This window comes from Malania oleifera, chromosome 4 (assembly GCF_029873635.1).
Source record: "Malania oleifera isolate guangnan ecotype guangnan chromosome 4, ASM2987363v1, whole genome shotgun sequence".
Taxonomy (NCBI): domain Eukaryota; kingdom Viridiplantae; phylum Streptophyta; class Magnoliopsida; order Santalales; family Ximeniaceae; genus Malania; species Malania oleifera.
In genome coordinates this window covers 113,560,932-113,583,328 of record NC_080420.1, presented here as the reverse complement: position 1 = coordinate 113,583,328, position 22,397 = coordinate 113,560,932, and the positions used below count along the sequence as shown (strand labels likewise).

Genomic DNA, 22,397 nt, shown 5'->3' with positions numbered 1-22,397 from the left:
TGATTTACTAAAAAAAATAGTGGATTTGGCTGACAATGTCCATGATGAAATGAATATCTAATATTAAATATATTTCTATTTTAAAAATTTTCCTTGGAATGTTAGTATTCGAAAATATTAACTTAGTTTTGGGCATGACCTCATTAGCGTTAAAATTCAAAATTTAAAAATAATTACTTTTTAATTATGCTCTCCTAAATGGTTTGAAATTTCTTTTGATAGAAATTACATTTGTCACGCTCTCATAATTTTTTTTTTTTTTTTTTTTTTATGTTGCATGCAAATTTTTGACATAAAATGTTATTAATAGTGTTATGAATAGACTCCAAACAGACACTCATATTTTATCTAACATATTATGAATATTATTATGTGATGAAATTACAAATTATTAAAATTGAATTTTGGTATAAACAGTCTTAAAAAGTTTGATGGGCGTTTAATTTAGGATTTTTTCTTGACGAATACATTTCCCAACTATAGAAACTTATTAACTAAGAAATTCAATAATTTAAATATTTTTATATGCTGCATCAAATTTTTTTTGAGTTAAAATATTCTTGAAAATGTTATGAATAGACTCCAAACATGAGTGTGCATAATCTTAAAAGTGTGATGAGCATTTAATTTAGATATTTTTCTTGGCGAACACATTTTCTTAATATAGAAATTTATTAACTAAGAAATCAATATTTAAATTTATTTAGCTATATAAGTCAATTTTATTGTAATTAAAATATTAATGCGAAAAGAGGGTATCACATTAAAATTTTCATGTCATTATAGAAGGGCCTAAATAAAAAAAAATTTTCGTATCATCAATGACAACAAATATAAAAAAAGCTAATTATAGAATGGAATAATGGTAAAATATTAAGAATACTACAACTTCTAAATTTTTGCAACTCTTCCAATCCTATATAAACCCACTTGTACCTAAAGTTTTTCCACGCCATTTTACTTATTTTCGAAAGATAAAGGTAAAATGAGTTTCGATGCAATATTCAAAATTCTTATCTCAATGGTGGATGGTTCTCTTTTTTTGAAGTATTTGGAGAAGAAAGATTTTTGTCTGGGAGGGCAGAAGGAAGAATCTTTTCAGATGAAGGTCCTTGTTCTTGGCAGGTCAATCAGAAGCATTTAGCTTGAAATTTCATGTGTTAATTTTTATAAAATGTTATGCTCATAAAGTTTTATCATTTTATATTGTATTTATGAGTGAATTTATTTGAAAAACATTTGATAAAGTTTGAATAACATGTAAGCGAGTATTATGTTTCCTTCTCTTTTGTTTTATTAAATTTTCTTTTCTTTTCTTTTGCTTATCTTGATTATCCTAAGAAGGCGAGACAATTAATTTCAACTTTAATGCTTTTGGTTTATGATATGTAATTACTTGTAAAAATTTTAAAAAGAAAAGAAACCCTTCTTCTTTGGAACCAACTCAATTTCATACCAATAAGAATGTACTGATTCACAAAGTACCAAAAGGTCCACAAAGAAAAAATAAAGCAAATCATTAGCAAATTCATGAAGAACTATTTTTATCAGTCTCATCAGAGTCCTAACCAAAGAAATACAAGTGTGGAGCAAAAGGCTTGCGTTCATGAAATTCTCCTTTTGCATCCTCGGTATTGATCTTGGGAGTTATCCAACCTAGCTGTTGCATATAAACTTCATCATAGGCTTCTACATTCAATCCTGAAGCAAGGAATTGTACTATTTCAATTACAAAACGCTCTGCTCTTCCAGTCAAAAAAAGGCCTTGCAGCATCTAAGACCAGAGAGTTGAAGGCTTCTTGTTTTGCTTCAGCACTTCTAGGTCACTCATTTCTGGACAATTGAAGGTTAGTGTAAGCACAGTATGTAAAAATAATTATAATGGAAAAATGATTCAATATTCACAATTTCCTTCACAATTTGTACGTGTTTATAGTTTCAACGCCAAACTTAAGCATGTATGTGACATAATCCAGAAGAATTAACAGTCAGTGAAGGATTTAAATTTTAATGCATTTTGGATGGCATGTTATCAAAGTAAAAATGCATCAATCTTCGATGCTTGCTAGAATGCAACTTATGACCTTTTCATGAATGAGTCAATTACGCCAAGTACATGATGCACAGTGATGTCAACATCTTCCTCCTACATAAAAATATTAAGTCGACCATGCATTTCATAAAATGAAAGGGAAAACTCGACACATTCAGGTAAAACATGCAGTCATCCTGATAATGGGTTTAAAATGATCAAATATTTTGTAAATTGGCAAAATCAGAAGGAAATCTAAAACTCTTGACCACATGATCTTTGTTCCTCTAAGAAGCATTTTATGGGTTTCATTACAATGCCAAAAGTTTGTGGTCGGGATGTTGAATGCGTAGGTCCAACCCCACCAGAGGAAAGGAGTATTATTTGAGCAGAATAATGCAGCTGTCACTGTGGTGCAGTTGTCGACAATTGTTTACGAGTAAAATAAATTATCCAGCCATGAGATTTGTCGATACAGACTTCCCTGACATTTGAAAAATGACACTCTAACCTCCTCTTGAATTTAAATTTAATAACACTCATACCCTCTTCATTAGTTGAGGATCTATGATGGCCTGACATATTAATTTGATCCCTATGTGGTTAGTGGAGGAAGTTGTAATGCCAAAAGAGCACCCATATGCCAATATTGGATGAGTTCCAAAAAAAATTTCTTGAATCCTTATCTAATTTTTTAAGTATATCAATCCATATTTGATACACTAAATAAAGTAGATTGGCCAATTCTTGAAATTTTCAAAAAGTTTATCATAACAACTTGCATCCATGAGTCAAAAATAAAGTAGAATGGTAGATGGATGTGGCAATAGAAAAGAGAGAGAACTTTCAAGGCAATCATTTTGCAGTTTGAAAATTTCGGATTTAATAAATTTTATTCAAATTTATGTAAATATAAATGATAAGATATGAAATTGATGCTCATAAACAATTAATCATAATTTTATGCAATTTTAAATTTTGAATTTATTTTTACTAATTAGTTATGAAAATAAAATGTTGAGTGTCATAGGCCCGTGTCATTTTGAGTACACATGACAAGATCAAATGAATAAAACATGGTGATCTTACTACTTGATCCAACCTAATACTATCACGTGAACCAATGCATAATAATCACTCGTCATGGTGCTCAACATAGTTGATTATGAAAGTAATATTTTTTTGTTAAAGGAGCCTAACGTGCTAATTTTTCATTTAAATCTTATTTCTTTTAATTGAAAGAATTTACTATTACGAGCTCATGTGATAGTATTAGGTTGGATTAAGTAGTAACATCACTATGTTTCATTCATCTGATCTTGTAGAAGGAGCCAAACATGTGCTAATTTTTCATATTTTTTTGAAATTTCAATATATTTTACTATTTTGCTTGTTGCACACATGCATGTCATGTGGAATTTTTTTCTTCCAAAATTTGTATCTATTAGAGGTTATTTATGTCTTTTAGTATTATTATTAAGTGTGTTAGTACGTTAATTAGTGAGAGTTAGTAAGGGTATTATTGTCATTAGAATGTATTTAATTTGTACTATAAATAGAGGGAGAGACCTATTTTCAAGTTAGGTAATTCATTTAATCAAAATCTCCACATGATATCAGAGCTTGATCCAACCTAAATCCTATCGTACTCGGGTGTCGCTAGAAAACACCTTCCCGTCACTACCCTTCTCAGATCCACCTCCACCCTTCTTTATTTCACAAAACCAACCATACAACAAATAGTTAAAAATTATAGTTTGACTTTTTTTCTTAAATCATAGGCTCCACTTTTACAAAAATACTCATTTTAACTCTAGATATATAAGAGTCAAATTGAATATTTTTGAAAAGATTTATGAGTTTATTTTTAAATATAAAGGGTCTTGTGACATTTGGAGCTTTCAATAAAAATATACAATCATTTTATTATATGATACTCAAGTTAGTACATTTGGCTTTTAGTTACGTATTAACATACTTAACCCTATATACCAAATGATTTCTATACATAAACATAAATAAAATAACTTTCATATAATAATTCATGGAATTCAAACTTATACAACACATGTACTAATTTTATTTGCTTTGTCATCATTAAAATCAACATGAAACCTAATGGGCTAGCACTTCTCATTGTATATATAGAGCTCAAATCATGTGTTCCCTCTAAGGGACTAAACAAACTTTCATTATGTTATATATATAGGTAATATTTTAATCGATTAGCATTTTTCGTATTAGAAAAGTTTGTTTTATAAAAAAGTATTTGTTTGTTGTCTAAATTTAAGGGCATATTTAATTGTAGAAAATGTTTTTTATTTTTTATTATTCAGTTTCTAAGAATTATTAAAAATTTGATTTTTCCTTTTTTAGTTTTTCAAGATTCTATTAAAAAGATAAAAAATAAAGTGTTTGTTTGAATGTGCAAAGAAATTTTTCGTTTTGTATTTCTAGATTTGAAAAAAAATTACAAGGAAGACAACTCATTTTTCAATTTTCTTGAACATTATATTAGGTAATACTTAGGACCATGAACTTTGGTGATTGGATTTTAAATTTGTATGAATTTAAAAGAAACTCTATGTATAATCCACATAAATTAAAGTATAGTATCTAATTTCCATACTTCCATACACAAAGTAAGAGTTAGAAATTTAAAAAAATGATAAAAAAAATTATTTTTCAATTTTTATATGTAAATTTTAAAAATTGAAAACTAAGGTAGTATTTTTTGTAATTATTTAAAAAATTAAAGATAATAAAATAAAAGGACAGAAGATACTAACCTCCCATAAGATTTGACAAAAAGACAGGAACCTCTCCTAAGGTTTTAAAAATCCTTTTGACCTCTTGGAATTTTAAAAACATTGCATACCTCTCTAAAAATTTATCAAAAGGACACAAATGTTCTTTTCAAAGACTTGTCCTTTTACAAAAAACAAAGAAATGTTTGTATCTTTTGATAAACTTTTGGAGAAATTTTTGGAATTCTTAAAACTTCATAAGAGGTCTTTAAGATTTTCGAAACCTTAGGGGAATTCTCTATCTTTTTGTTGAATATCAGGGAAGGTTAGTATCTTTTTTCCTAAAAGAAACTATTTTTGCAAGCAAACGATGACAATTTATTATTATTATTATTATTATTATTATTATTATTGTTCATTTATTCCATATAAACATTGTTAAATGAAAATTAATTGATTTTTTTTTTACATTTTTGGAAAAAAAAAAAATGAAAAATGAAAGTTGTTTTTCACAAACAAACAAATCCTTAGAAGTTCCTACAATTATTTTTTACAACAATATTATTTGATGTCTAAAAAGTAAACACACCTTACAAATAATTTGAACTAGAAAATTTTATTACACCTTGAGTGTAATTATTTAATACATTAAATGAAAAATATTTTTAAAAATAAATATATATTTACCAGTTAAAAGATTGAAACTTTTATGTAGAAAGCAATGGAATTGAATTTTAAGAAGGGTGAAAAGAAGTATAAAATGGGAGATAGGTTAACCCGTGTTACGTAGTTCATGCATGTCCAATGTGAACTCTCAATTAATAAAAAAACAAAAAAATTTTAATTATATCTTTATTAGTAAAAATTTGAACAAAGGAGGTCACCATAGTGAATTATGAAGTTCCTAATAATAAAATGTTAATAAAATATTTATTAAAATTAGCATCTCAACTAGTGTTTTAGGTATCTCATTAAGTATTTTAGAGTTGTGGTTTTCCTATGCATTTCAACTTAATTAGTTTGCTTAATAAAATTTCTTCTTTGATTTACTGAAAAAAAAACAGTGGTTTTGGCTGACAATGTCCATGATGAAATGAATATCTAATATTAAATATATTTCTATTTTAAAACTTTTCCTTGGAATGTTAGTATTCGAAAATATTAACTTAGTTTTGGGCATGACCTCATTTGCGTTAAAATTGAAAATTTAAAAATAATTTCTTTTTAATCATGCTCTCCTAAATTGTTTGAAATTTCTTTTGATGGAAATTACATTTGTCACTCTCATAATTTTTTTTTTTTATATTGCATGAAATTTTTTGAGAGAAAATATTCTTGACAGTGTTATGAATAGACTCGAAACTGACACTCATATTTTATCTACATATTATTATGTGATGAAATTACAAATTATTAAAATTGAATTTTAGTATAAGCAGTCCTAAAAAGTGTAATGGGCGTTTAATTTAGGTATTTTTCTTGACGAATACATTTCCCAACTATAGAAACTTATTAAGTAAGAAATTCAATAATTTAAATATTTTTATATGTTGCATGAAATTTTTTTTGAGATAAAATATTCTTGAAAATGTTATGAATAGACTCCAAACATGAGTGTGCATAGTCTTAAAAGTGTGATGAGCATTTAATTTAGATATTTTTCTTGGCGAACACATTTTCTTAGTATAGAAATTTATTAACTAAGAAATCAATAATTTAAATGTATTTAACTAATATAAGTCACTTTTATTGTAATTACAATATTTATGCGAAAAAAGGGTATCCACATTAAAATTTTCATGTCATTATAGAAGGGCCTAAAAAAGAAAGACTTTTTGTATCATCAATGACAACAAATATAGAAAAAACTAATTATAGAATGGAATAATGGTAAAATATTAAGAATACTACAACTTCTAAATTTTGGCAACTCTTCCAATCCTATATAAACCCACTTGTACCTAAAGTTTTTTCATGCCATTTTACTTGTTTTCGAAATATAAAGGTAAAATGAGTTTCGATACAATATTCAAAATTCTTATCTCAATTGTCGATGGTTCTCTTTTTTTGAAGTATTTGAAGAGGCAAGATTTTTGTCTGGGAGGGCAGAAGGAAGAATCTTTTCAGATGAAGGTCCTTATTCTTGGCAGGTCAATGAGAAGCATTTAGCTTGAAATTTCATGCGTTAATTTTTATAAAATGTTATGCTCATAAAGTTTTATCATTTTTTATTGTATTTATGAGTGAATTTATTTGAAACACATTTGATAAAGTTTGAATAACATGTAAGCGAGTATTATGTTTCCTTCTCTTTTGTTTTATTTTATTTTATTTTTTTTTCTTTTTCTTATCTTGATTATCCTAAGAAGGCGAGATAATTAATTTCAACTTTAATGTTTTTGGTTTATGATATGTAATTACTTGTAAAAATTTTAAAAAGAAAATAAAAGAAAAGGAAAAAGACCTTGCTTATTTGTTGATTATTGTCCAAAGGAAATATTATCTTCACAAAAAAAAAAACAATAAATAAAAAGACATACACACTGAAATATTAAAAATGAAATCTTCCAATGCTTGCACATTTCAATTCTATTGAAATATCGCAATCTAATTATGGACACATTAAATTCAAAAAATTGTAAAAGCAAGATTAACTCACTTTTTTCAATTTTAATACAGCATCAAATCCAAACATTTTATCTAAAAATTCAAATATTTTGGCCAACCGTAAACTCATTAAACCCTTCTTCTTTGGAACCAACTCAATTTTATACCAATAAGAATGTACTGATTCACAAAGTACCAAAAGGTCCACAAAGAAAAAATAAAGCAAATCATTAGCAAATTCATGAAGAACCATTTTTATCAGTCTCATCAGAGTCCTAACTCCTAACCAAAGAAATACAAGTGTGGAGCAAAAGCCTTGCGTTTGCATCCTCGCTATTGATCTTGGGAGTTATCCAACCCAGCTGTTGCATATAAACTTCATCATAGGCTTCTACATTCAATCCTGAAGCAAGGAATTGTACCATTTCAATTACAAAACGCTCTGCTTTTCCAGTCAAAAAAGCCTTGCAGCATCTAAGACTAGAGAGTTGAAGGCTTCTTGCTTTGCTTCAGCACTTCTAAGTCACTTATCTCTGGACAATTGAAGGTTAGTGTAAGCACAGTATGCAAAAATAATTAGAAAGGAAAAATGACTCAATATTCACAATATCCTTCACAATTTGTACGTGTTTACAGTTTCAACGCCAAACTTAAGCATATATGAGACATAATCCAGAAGAATTAACAGTCAGTGAAGGATTTAAATTTTAATGCATTTTGGATGGCATGTTATCAAAGTAAAGATGCATCAATCTTCGATGCTTGCTAGAATGCAACTTATCACCTTTTCCTAAATGAGTCAATTACGCCAAGTACATGATGCACAGTGATGTCAACATCTTCCTCCTACATAAAAATATTAAGTCGACCATGCATTTCATAAAATGAAAGGGAAAACTTGACACATTCAGCTAAAACATGCAGTCATCCTGATAATGGGTTTAAAATGATCAAATATTTTGTAAATTGGCAAAATCAGAAGGAAATCTAAAACTCTTGGCCACAGGATCTTTGTTTCCTCTGAGAAGCATTTTGTGGGTTTCATTACAAGGCCAAGAGTTTGTGGTCGGGATATTGAATGCGTAGGTCCAACCCCACCAGAGGAAAGGAGTATTAGTGGAGCAAAATAATGCAGCTGTCACTGTGGTGCTGTTGTCGACAATTGTTTACGAGTAAATTATCCAGCCATGAGATTTGTCGATACAGACTTCCCTGACATTTGAAAATGACACTCTAACCTCCTCTTGAATTTAAATTTAATAACACTCATACCCTCTTCACTAGTTGAGGATCTATGATGGCCTGACATATTAATTTGATCCCTATGTGGTAAGTGGAGGAAGTTCTAATGCCAAAAGAGCACCCATATGCCATTATTGGATGAGTTCCAAAAAAATTTCTTGAATCCTTATCTTATTTTTTTACTCTATCTTAAACTCTTTTGACTTAATGTTTTAGTTTTGGATCTTAAGCTTTTAGTGTATCAATCCATATTTGATACACTAAATAAAGTAGATTGGCCAATCTTGACATTTTCAAAAAGTTTATTATAACAACTTGCATCCATGAGCCAAAAATAAAGTAGAATGGTAGATGGATGTGACAATAGAAGAGATAATGAACTTTCAAGCTAACCATTTTGCAGTTTGAAAATTTTGGATTTAATAAATTTTATTCAAATTTATGTAAATATAAATGATAAGATATGAAATTGATGCTCATAAACAATTAATCATAATTTTATGCAATTTTGGATTTTAAATTTATTTTTACTAATAAGTAATGAAAATAAAATGTTGAGTGTTACAGACACGTGTCATTATGAGTTCACATGACAAGATAAAATGAATAAAACATAGTCATCTTACTACTTGATCCAACCTAATACTGTCACGTGAGCCCATGCATAATAGTTACTCGTCATGGTGCTCAGCATAGTTGATTATGAAAGTAATATTTTTTTGTTAAAGGAGCCAGACGTGCTAATTTTTCATTTAAATCGTATTTCTTTTAATTAAAAGAATTTACTATTATGGGCTCATGTGACAGTATTAGGTTGGATTAAGTAGAAACATCTCTATGTTTCATTCATCTGATCTTGTAGAAGGAGCCAAACATGTGCTAATTTTTCATATTTTTTGAAATTTCGATATATTTTACTATTTTGCTTGTTGCACACATGCATGTCATGTGGAATTTTTTTCTTCCAAAATTTGTATCTATTAGAGGTTATTTATGTCTTTTAGTATTATTATTAAGTGTGTTAGTACGTTAATTAGTGAGAGTTAGTAAGGGTATTTTTGTCATTAGAATGTATTTAATTTGTACTATAAATAGAGGGAGAGACCTATTTTCAAGTTAGGTAATTCATTTAATCAAAATCTCCACATGGTATCAGAGCTTGATCCAACCTAAATCCTATCGTACTCGGGTGTCGCTAGAAAACACCTTCCCATCACTACCCTTCTCAGATCCACCTCCACCCTTCTTTATTTCACAAAACCAACCATACAACAAAAAAAAAACACACACACACACACACCTTCTAAAGCCTACCCCCGCAAAACCCCATTGCTGACATGTGTCCCATGCGCTAGCCAAATGATGATCGTTCAACTCCATATACTATTGTGTGAGAGAGTTTTTGACTTCCTTTGTCTTTTTCTTTTCCTCTACCATGTTTAGACTCCTTCTCTAGACTATATTATTAAGCTATCAGACATGTTTTTTGCTCAATTATCTAACCTTTTTCGACCATGCACTCGTGGTAATCTGATAGTTGTTTTTCGGTGCTCATAAAGGCATTGTTTTGAGTTTCTTAGGGCAGTGACAATGTTAATAAGTTTAGTTGTGAGGTTGTGGCAGTGCTATATCAGTTGGTAAGTAATTCATCATGTCCATGGTTGTGTCGGAGTTTCACATAGTTTATGATTGCCTTGATTAGCTTTGATTGCTCTTCTTGTTTGACATTGGTGTGGCTGCAAGTTTATGAGTGTTGGGATGGAGTCTATAAATCCTAAAAACATGTTTCCTTCATTGCTATCATAGATAATAAATCTGTTTGGGTTTATTGAGCAAAATTTGGAAAATCTAACCACTTGCACCAATCTTATCCTTCTGATTAGAAGAGAAAAGAAGTGTGGATTCAAGAAGATGCCTTGAATGTTTCCCTTTTTTGGAATTCAATGGAGCCACGGATTGCACAGATATGCATGCATCTAGATACATGCAAGGAGATTTGGGATTATGCCAAGCTTCTGTACTTTAGTAACATTACATGTATGTATGATGTATCCTAGGAGTGGTACTTTCAGTTACAACAAGGAGATAAGAGCATTGTAGATTATTTTGGTGAGATGAAACGTATATATTCATGAAGAGCTTAATGTCATGCAACCTATGACCATCGTCATTCATGAGATGCAAAAGTAGAGGGAGCATATGACAATTTTTTAGGTTCTAGCGGACTTGAGCCTGAGTTTGAGGCAATCCAGTCCCAAATACTTAATAATGTAGAGATGCCATCATTTGCTAATGTTTATTATAATGTCCTTCGTGTTTCCTTTACCACACATTTTCCTATATTTGCATCTGGATCTGAGAAGGCAACCTTTGATATTTAGGGTGATTCTAGTTCTCTACTAAATAACTGCATAAGTTATCGAGGTGGTTCGAGTGGTTGTGGTAGAAGAGATGGGCAAGGTAGAGGCACTCCTCGCAAGTGCACTCATTGTGGACAAAGTAATCATACTATTAAGCAGTTTTGGAATCTTTACAGTAGACCTTCATATATTGCCAATGTGACCACCACTAGCTTCACACCTTTTGGGGTAGACAATGCAGCCCCAACCAACTCCGCACTATCAATGGTCATTTTGACAGAATGCCCAAAACAGAGGTTGGCAAGTTTTTTATTTTTTTTCTTCCTTTTACATTTTATTTTTTCCCTTTTCTACAATAGTTTTGCCATTTTTGACCATCCTGGGTGATTCAAGATGGTCTGAAACTTTAAGGTGGTGTCCAATAGTAATTTTGACCTTTTAAGTGTAAATTGAGACAAAACCATTGCTATTCCAAGCCTTTCTGCTTTTTTTTACCAAATATGACTGCACTTGGTAATTCAGAGTAATTTGAAATGGTAAGAAAAAGTTTGATAGTGATTTTAACTTTGGGCACGTAAATTGATAGTGAGATCCGTGCCTTACTGATTCTTAGTCAGTTGCCTGAGAGTTGAAAAAATATTGTAATGACCCCCTTTCCAATCATATAATAAAACATAATAAATACAATAGTCTACCCGAACCCGTGGGTATCGAGGACACTTGTCATACACAACAGAAACCTAAGCAGTAGTAAATTTAAATCACATTTTCGTAACCATAAAATCCAAACACCAGAGTTAACTACATTACCAAATATCTGTGTTTATATAAATACCAAAATAAATTTAGGATCTTATAACATAAATCTCCTGATCCTAGATCAGAACTTACCCTTCTAGCAGGGAAGCTCAACTCACTCAGCGGCAGCCCTGACCCGCCGGTCTCTCCGGGTTTCCTAAAAATCATTTAATATTCGGGGTGAGACACCTCTCAGTAAGGGTAGATAAATTAAAATCAGCTGTGTGGTAACATGAATATTTAATGCTATAATACTTATACCGTACATTTCACATACCATCAAACATAAATTGTAATATAGTTAGATGAACATATAATTTCATACTTCCAAGTAATCATACTAATCATGGGTTATCTGAGATACTGAAAACTACACAGGATGTATAGATGGCTAATGTCATATATTACCCCCATGACGGGTTGTGCAGCTCGAAGGCGGGACCCGACAATGACTGGCCGACCACTGCCTAGTCAAAAATGTCTGTAAGTACGATGGGCCCACAACACCCTGGTCCAAACTGCCAGGCGGACGTCTACATTCTACACTGAAAGCCACATCGACTATCCATCTCCCACCCCCTCGTGGGGTGGTTAACACCAATCTGATCATAGATATCTGATCTGTAAGCTACGGTACCATGCTCCTGAAATTGAACTAAACTAACATCCAGGTTCTGATAACATATAGTACATAAACATATATTGTTTATCGTAAATCAAATAATAACATTTTATGAATCTTACATTAACATAATAATTATGGCCTCGCGCCGAAAACATGAATAAACACAGCCTTGTGCTGAATAACATAAGTAAATACCGCCTTGCGCTGAATAACATGAGTAAATACGGCCTTGCACCAAACATCAATTACGGCCTTGCACCGAACATATCATTTATTCTGAAATCATAATTTACTGTGTTTATCATGTTATTCCCAAAAATATTTGTAAACATGCTTATTTTGTAAATCTAACTTACCATGGTATAATATATATATATATATATATATATATATATATATATAAAATAATATTCATGCCACACGTATTGAATGAAACCGTATATTCCATTCTGAAAACACCTTTCCTGTACAATTGCAGTATTTTCCCAAACTTACATTTTCTCAATTATACTCATATCTAATCACATGATTTCTGAAAATTATTCTACTATTAAATAATAGTAATTTTAAGAAAAATAATTGTTTTAATTTATCCCCTTACCTGACAACTAAAAAGCCCCTCTATAGTACTGGTCTTACACGTGTAGGAAACCCTAAGCAGTACCCTGAAAATGATAATTCTCATAACTAAACTTCAATATTTATTCGAGTACGTCATTTCCTTCAATTGTGGAAAGACCAAATTTCAAATAAAAAGTCTTACCTCAACTTAGGGATGAATTTCAACGGAATTCCACCGATGATCCACTCTGGCAGATATGCAGAGAACTTCTCCAAGAGCATCGTGGTGGCTTTAGATACTCGAACTGGTGGAAATCTGGCCCGAAATCAAAGAGAGAAGGGTGGAGAATCGAAGGGAGGAGAGAGAGAGGGTTTTGCGCCAAAAATTATGCTTAAAAATGAAGTTCGAGCTATTTATAGGGATGGATTCGTTGATGAGACATGTCACCTCATCGACGAGTCCTATAGAAAGTTCGTCGACGAACCTGCATCTTCGTTGACAAATTTCAGATTTCCCCAAAATCCTCTCTCGGTATCTTCTCGTCGACGAAACTTGTCTTCGTCAATCAGACCCTCTTATACCCTCATCGATGAATCCTTTGTGTTCGTCGACGAGGACTTGATAAATTTTCTTGGTCATTGCATCCCAAAGTACAACGTCGTCGATGAGCGCAAAGCGTTCGTTGACGAAGTCTACTGCCTCCTTCTGTTTCTATTTCCATTTCTCTTCTTCTCTATTATTTAAATATCATTATTCTTCGGGTCATTACAGATATTGTTACTGTGATCAATAGTTTCGTAAGATAATCAAAGATGAATTTTGATAAAGTCATTAGCATGATTTTGACAAAAGAGATCAGGATGTCAAACACTGCTTCCACTTCAAGTTCAGCATTGAATGTGGAAGCCGAGGGAGAGATTCATGGAAAGGAAGCGGGCATGCCTGATCAAAAAATTGTGGCAGATCTAGGTCTAGGTGATCCAAATCCAGAAATCCCAAAGGTTCCCAGGGCACAAAGAACATTGAGTGCTGGAACTGTGGAAAGTTCGGTCATTTTAGAAACCAGTGCAAAGGTCCAAAAAAGGAATATAAGGCGAAGACAGAACCAAATGTTGCTTCAAAAGAAGGTGATATGTTGATATACTCTTTAGAGAATAAGGAGTCTTGGGTCTTAGACTTTGAAACCTCATTTCATGCCACTTGCAGTAAAAATTGCCTAGAGGAGTATATACCAGGTGACTTTGGTAAGGTATATCTTGGCAATTATCAACCTTGCAACATAACTAGCAAGAAAATTGTGAAGATTAAGATGAATGGGTCAGTATGGAAGTTGAAGGATGTCAGAATCCAGACTTGAGAAAAAACTTGATCTCAATGGAATTTAAAATATAGTTAAAATAAAAATATTCATAAATTTTTCAAAGCAATAATAAAGGTCATTAAAAAATTTTTTTGCCATTTTTCAATGATCATGCATAATAAGATTGTTCTTTTAAAGTGAATTTTTAAAAAATAATAATTAAGTAATATAAATGTAATAACTTTACCTTTATTATAATATTTTAAGTTTGTATCATTTATACTTTTGTTATTTATATTTTTTTTTATTATTTTATTCAAGGACTAAAATGAACTCAAAATCTTAATTTGTTAGGTTATTGGATTTTCAATATTCAGTTTCTATTTCTGCTTTTTATTTTCATTTTTTATTTTTATTTTCATAATTTTATACAATTATACCAAATGGCTCCTAAATTTTTCCTTTTCAGTTCTTAATTAAAAAAAACAATTATAGATACGATGAGTAAGAGTTAGGCAATGTTGCCCCCACAGACATGATGCGGTGAAAAGGCATCAACAAGTAACAAGAAGTATCGAGGGTTCAATTCCGAGTAAATACATTCATGGAGCCAATGGTACCTATGAATGATAAGAGTTTATTCTGTGAGTCAGCGGGGACCGTGGATGGTGAGAATTCGCTCTGTGAGCCAATAGGGACCATGGATGGTGAGAGTTCTCCGTGAACCAGTGAAAACCGTGGATGATAATGGAGATGTGTCCCAGGGGTGGGGTTGGTCGAACGTCCAACTGATGCATAGAAGTTGTGTCCGCATTCCGGATTTTACCCTGATCAGCGAGACTTGGAGACAGAGGATACTGATCCGTAGGTTTGGTGCCACATCAGAGGATCCGAAAAGGCTCGTTGGTGGCTAGAGTTCCTATGTAAAAAAAAAAAGAGTTAGGCAATGTTTGGCATCACATACTGCAAGTCCGAAATTGATTTTATTATAACTTTAAATTATCTTTTATTTAAATTTAAGTAAATAAATTTTTAATTTAAATTGCAAACTTTTTATGTTCTTAAAGAGTATTTTAATTTAATTATCATGGTAATTATTGGACAATTATGGGCATGTTTTTGGGTATTTAAAAAATTTATATTTGTTGGCATGCCATAATGCTTGTTTTGGCCAAAAGTATTGCGAAAATTCGTTCCTCTTCAATTACATGGCTTACAAAATTTTTCCCTTTGGGTTGTATAACTTGCAAAATACGATGTGAATTTTCAAGAGATTTTCACATGAAAATGAAAACATAGGTGAGAACCTAAAACCATCATAGGGATTTTTGGAAAGAACCAAAAGATAAAGGGATACCATCTGTTTTCCCAAAACATACTGCGCAAAATTACACAGCCCATTAAAGGGGCATTTGGAAGAGAAACAAAAATGGAAATGATTTAGTTTTGTTTTCCTTAATATTCAACTACATCATTTCACTTTTAAATGGAATGATTTTAAAAACAAACAGAAACATTGATCTCATTTGTGAGTTTCAAGGGCAATCAGCTGAATTTGGCATATGCATATCAAAATGAATGATATTAAGCAACTCAGCAACAAGATTGAGTTCTTCAAATTAAACAGATGGGAACTAGAAGTAGTTTATTAAGTATGAACAAGTAGGTAATAACTCTTCTTACCAATATGCCATTTCATCCATGATAGTTTTACCAACGCAAGTGGCGCCTCCTCTTAAGAGGGCTAACATGACACGAGCTATGGTCGTAGCAGCCAAATGAGTTCTCACCCACTCGGGACTCCTAAATCCATTTATATATCCTTCTGCATCAAATCTATCTTTCAAATTTGATACTATGGAAGGTAGAATTGGTTCGAAAGCACATGTAATACAATCTGAGGCATGTAAAGCGTGGTGGTAAGACCCATTTGAATAATGGTTGGAGAATTAGGCTTACTCCGAGACAATTTTTGTTCAAGGGGGAGCACTTGGAACTCATAAGTGAGGGGGAGACTTAAGCTTTTAGGTCAAGTTGGTACTCACTCGTGTATATCAAGTCTATCTGTGGACTCCTTCGATGTTAACAAGTGGTATCAGAGCTGACAATTCGTAACTCTAGACAAGCGACATTATAAAAAAAGGTCAAAATGTGAAAGTAATTCTCGTGCTAACAATTGAAAGACCAAGTATCTGATCAAGGCCAATAGGGATCATCTAGACCTGAAAGATGGATCCGTATAGGGTCAAAATGTGGGAGGTAGGATTGATTCAAAGACACGTGAAATGCAATCTGAGGCATATAAGGAGTAATGGTAAGACCAACTTAAGCAACTATTGAAGGATTGAACTTACTCTGAGACGATTTCTGTTCATGAGAAAACACTTAGAACTCACAAGTGAGGAGAAGGCTTAAGCTTTTGGGTCAACCTATATGCATCAAGTCTACCCATAAGCCCTCCGATGCTAACAGATACCGAAGACGAATGCTAGCACTTAATTTACAGTCACATAAAATCTTCATGAGCTTAGAATTGCATTGGAAGAAAGCATGGAATGCGAAATCCAAATGTACCCACAAGACAAAATAGACTGATATCCTATTGTGGGGGAATAAATGAAAGCAAACAGCTGAAGAATCAACGAGGTGTTGGAGGTAGCTGATGGGGAGGGACTCAGATGTCTTTAAAGCAAAGGTAAGACCAGTCAAGGGAAGTTCATCAGGAGAAGAGCTTCCATGTGGCGTGAACTTCTCCATGAAAGCTCCACGGTCCGAGGAGTCTGCTGAGCTCTGCTACTATGGGCAGGCTTTGCTCTCCCCCCGCCACTGGGTTTAAATCCCGGCTCTGTTTTCCTGCCAGGGTAATATTTACATACACTTTGAGAAACGACGTCGTTTGGCGGCGGTTATAGGTTTCCTCTTCATATTTTTGATTGGCCAATTCTTGAAATTTAAGTAGAATGGTAGATGGATGTGAGGATAGAAGAGACAATGAACTATAATCATGGATGCAAAATCGATGCTCCTAAAACAATCACAATTTTATGTAATTTTGAATTTAAAATTTACTTTTACTGAAAAATTATAAAAAGGAAAATATTGAATGTCACGAGCGTGTCATCATGAATCCATATGACAAAATCAAGAAGAGTGAAATAGAGTGGTTTGCTACTATGTGGACTTCTAATGGTCATCAGCCTATAGTACTCGGCATGATTGTTTATAGCGCACACTTTATTAGAAAAGCCAAGCATGCACTCAATTTTTTCATTTGAATTCTAACTCTTTTAATTACATAAAAATGAAAATGGATTTTTAGGTAAGTTTCAAATTAATAATTTAGGTTTTGATTGTATTTTGAAGAATTTGTGACGATGGAATTGATATGCAGCATGAGATAGGTTGCTTCTCATTGTGTATATAGGTCAAACTGTACTAAACAAACTTTCAATATATAATACATTTTTGGGTAATATTAATCAATAATTGTTATTTGTTTTAAAAATATATTGTATTATGAAAAGTATTTCTTTGGTGTCTAAATATCAGGGTCCGTTTAATTTAATTGTAGAGAATATTTTTATTTTTCAGTTTTTCAAAGAAATATTAAAAGTGAACTCATTTTTTTAGTTTTTCAAGATTTGTATTAAAATATAAAATAAATAATTTGTTTAAATGTGCAAAGAAATATTTTCATTTTGCATTTCTAGATTTCAAAATAATTACAAAAAAATATATTTTATTTTTATTTTAATTTTTTAAAAATTATAGAAAGTAATACCTCAAATCATGGATTTTAGGGTTTAAATTTTTAATTTTGTGGGTTTAGAAGTTACTTTATACATTATCATACAAATTAGTACAATATATGAATTTCATGCTTCCATACACAAAGTAAGAGTTGGAAATTTGGAAAAATAATGAGAAGTTATTTTTCAACTTCTATATGTAAAATAAAATTAAAAAATAAGGAAGCATTTTTTGTAATTATTTTAAAATTTTAAATAAATCTATTTCCACAAGCAAATGGTGGCAAACTTGTTTATTGTTGTTCATTTATTTCATAGTAAACATGAACATTATTTGATTTTTAAAAAAATTTAAAAAAATAAAAATAAAAAATAAAAACTATTTTTCACAACCAAACAAATTTTTAAAAAGTGCCTATAATTATTTTCTATAATAATATTAGTTGATGCCCGAAAGTAAACATATTTAAAACATAATTTCAACTAGAAAATCTTATCACACCTTGATTATAATTTTTTTAATACATTAAGTGAATAATATTTTTAAAATAAATATGTATTTATACATCTCAGCAGTTAAAAATTAAAACTTTTATGTTGAAAGTTGTGGATCTAAATATCCCAAAAGACGTGAAAGAGGTATAAGATGGAAGATCGACTAACTTTTGTTATCTAATTCATATCCAATGCAAAATTTGAATCAACAAAAAAACCAAAAAAAAAACCCTTCAATTGTCTCAATTAATAAAAATTTAATCTCATTATTATTATTATTATTATTATTATTATTATTATTATTATTTGTGTTTGCACCTGCTTCTTTGTTGATGCTAATAACAAAAAAGGTCACCATATTGAATTATGTAGACTCAAATAGTAAAACATTAATAAAATAATTATTAAAATTACTATCTCGCTTAAGTATTTTAGAATTGAGGTTTTCCTATGCATTTCAACTTAATTAGTTTGTTTAATATAATTTCTTCGTTAATTATATTTCTATTTTTAAATTTTTTCTCAAAAAGGTAGTATTCAAAACATTGAGTTAGTTTCAAGCACGGCCTCATTACCATTTTAAATATTAAGTTTCAAAATATGAAAAGAATTACTTTTTAATCATTCTCTCCTAAATTGTTTGAAAATTCTTTTGATATAATTGCATTTTTCACGCTCTCATATATATATTTTTTTTAAATGTGGCGTGAAATTTTTTGCAATAAAATATTCTTGAAAATATTTTAAATAGACTCCAAATGTCCACTCATATTTTATCTAACATATAATGAATATTATTAGATGATAAAATAAAGAATTTTTAAAATTGAATTTTAATTTAAATAATTTTAAAAAGCGTGATGGGCATTTAATTTTCGATGTTTTTCTTGATGAACACATTTTCTAATTATAGAAATTTATTAACTGACAAATTCAATAATTTAAATATATTGATATATTGTATGAAATTTTTTGAGATAAAATATTCTTGAAAATATTTTGAATAGGCTCCAAACATATACTCATGTTTTATCCAACATATTATGAATATTATTAGATGATAAAATTAGAAATTATCAAAATTGAATTTTTATATGAATGATCTTAAAAAGTGTAATGAGCATTTAATTTAGGTGTTTTTCTTGACGAACACATTTTCTTACTATAGAAATTTATTAACTAAGAAATTTAATCATTTAAATGTATTGAAAACATTTAACCGCAATATAAGTTTCTTTTATTGCAATTAGAATTTTATCTAAAAAAAACAAAAGAAAGTGCACATTAAAGTTTTCATGTCATTATAGGGGCCTAAAAAAGAAAGATTTTTTGTATCATCAATGACAACAAATAAGGAAAAAAGGTAATTATAGAATGGAATAACGGTAAAAATATTAAGAATACTACAAGTTTTAAATTTTTGCAACTCCTCCAACCCTATATAAACTTGCTCATACCTAAAATTTTCATATCATTTCATTTGTTTTCAGAAAATAAAAGCAAAATGAGTTTCGACGCAACATTGAAGTTTTTCATCTCAATGGTGGATGGCTCCCTCCTTTTGAAGTATTTCAAGACAAAAGATTTTTGTTTGGGAGGGCGGAAGGAAGAATCTTTTCAAAAGAAGATCCTTGTTCTTGGCAGGTCAATGAAAAACACTTAACATATGTAATAAAATCGAAGTTTTTCATCAAGTTTATAAGTATGTAGCTTAATTTTATATTGCTTTTTATTGTATTTATATGTGTGCTTATAAATGCATGTGAGATGCCTTCAATTTATTTTATTTTATTTTTTTGAATTGTTTGAGGTATAATTGCGAGTTCAAGTTTTGTGTATTTGATTTGAATCTGTATGTTGTATTTATCTAAATCTATATAAATTTAAATTTAAGCTCTCTAATAATAGGAAATATCGTGTTTGGGAGTATTGGTTTCAAGTTCTCAATTTTGGTAGATTCGAGGGAAATTTAGTGTGGCAGCATATTATATTTGATTTAAGCATATAAATTTATGGCCCAAATTGAAATATGAATAAAATTGAATTAATTAAAAGTAAAATTTTTACGTGTTTAGTTTAATTAGTGAAGTGAGTCTTTCAGTGCTCAAATATTGTGTAATAGACAATATTTTTCACGTCACATATCTTTTAAAAATGTAATTTAAAAATTAACACCAATCCACTCAGTAATTAACAATTTGAAAGTGGATTACTACTTGGTTAATATTGTGACAATGACCATTTGAAACCAAAATCAAATTAAGATCATAGAAAACTTAACAGAAGAAGAAAAAAAAAAAGGGGGGGGGGGGGGGTTCCAAGACTGACTTGGCAAAAATCAAATGCAGAATCTCTCCTGAATTCTTGAATGCAAAAGAAACTATAAATATTTATAAGCAGTCTAGTATTTGTTAAGAGCCTTCATCTCGAACCATTAGCTGTGCATGATCACCGCTTCTTAAAACATTGAGACAATAATTTGTTGGCCAATACAATAAAAACTGGATCAGAACTTGATTATCTAAAATGTAATCTTCCAATGCCTGCAAATTTCAAGTCTATTGAAATACTGCAATTAAATTATCGACACCTTATATTCAAGAATTTGCAAAAGCAAGATTAACCCACCTTTTTCAGCCATAAATCCAAACATTTTAACCATAACTTCAAAATATTGGCGAACCATTGACACATTTAACTCTTCCTCTTTGGAACCAAATCAAGTTTATACCAATAAAAAAAAAGTACTGATACACGAAGTACTGAAAGGTTTACAAAGAAGAAGATAAAATAAAGCATTACTAAATTCACAAAGAATTGTTTAATCAGTCTAATTGGAGTCATCATCAAAGAAACACAAGTACAGAGCAAAAGGCTTGCCATCATGGGATTCTCCTTGTGCATCCTCACTATTGATCTTGGGAGTTATACAAGCCAGCTGTTGCATATAAACTTTATCATAGGCTTCTATGGTCAATCCTGAGACAAGAAATAGTTCTATTTCATTTACAAACTGCTCTGTCAAGTCCTATACGTGTAAACTATAATCTGTCAAAAAATACATGCTAACCGTACAGAATAATGAATGGAGAACTAAGGAAATAATTGTGGGCTGAAAGCAGGAAAGAAATCTTTTTCCTTTGCTGTTTTCTGTTCCGTTGACATGATGAACACATGCACCTGAGTTAAAGCTTGGATTTCCCTTTGCAACCAATTGTGGAGCCACTGATTTTGTTGATGACATTTATGCAATTTCCAATACCGTGATACATTGAATTGATCATTTAAGATACCTGATTCAACAGATAAATATCTGAAAAAGGTAGAGAAGACAGTTGGTCTGTCAAGAAACAACATAGAAAGCCAATAAGAAGAAAACCACTACAGAATAAAACTGCAGAACAGCGTGATACCTGATTCAGTGTAGTAGCACTGCAGTCTATTCCTTTGGGCTTTTGAAAGGGAAGAACTGTAGATGCCATTAATGAGAAGTAAAATTAAACTGCATCTAATAAATATGGACGATAAATCAAGTAAAATAAATTGACAGTTTAGCATAAATATTTATGTCGTTCAAAAGAACGTCCATAGTACCCACGTATGATAGAAAAATTTTCTGTCTGTGAATTAGTCAAAATGAGCAATCACTTAACTCACGAGGACAGAAATGCTAAAGATGAAAAATAAATTCCATTTAAAGGAAAATTTACCAAAGTGAATTAAAAGTACACTTCAAACATTATTCAGTTAGAATTCAAAGGTACTTTGAAATGATGAATTCTTATAATAAGCATATGCTTTACTTTAAAAGATGCACCAACTGGAAAATATGTTACATGAAAAAACATTAAATTAAAATCTTGTAATTGTTAGATTTAGC

The 22,397-nt window shown here is 30.6% G+C and overlaps 1 pseudogene; it reads right to left on the bottom strand.

Moving 5' to 3' along the window:
- Nucleotides 1-1,564: 1,564 nt before the first annotated feature.
- LOC131153944 (uncharacterized) overlaps nt 1,565-22,397 on the bottom strand; it is a 49,303-nt pseudogene continuing 28,470 nt past the window's right edge.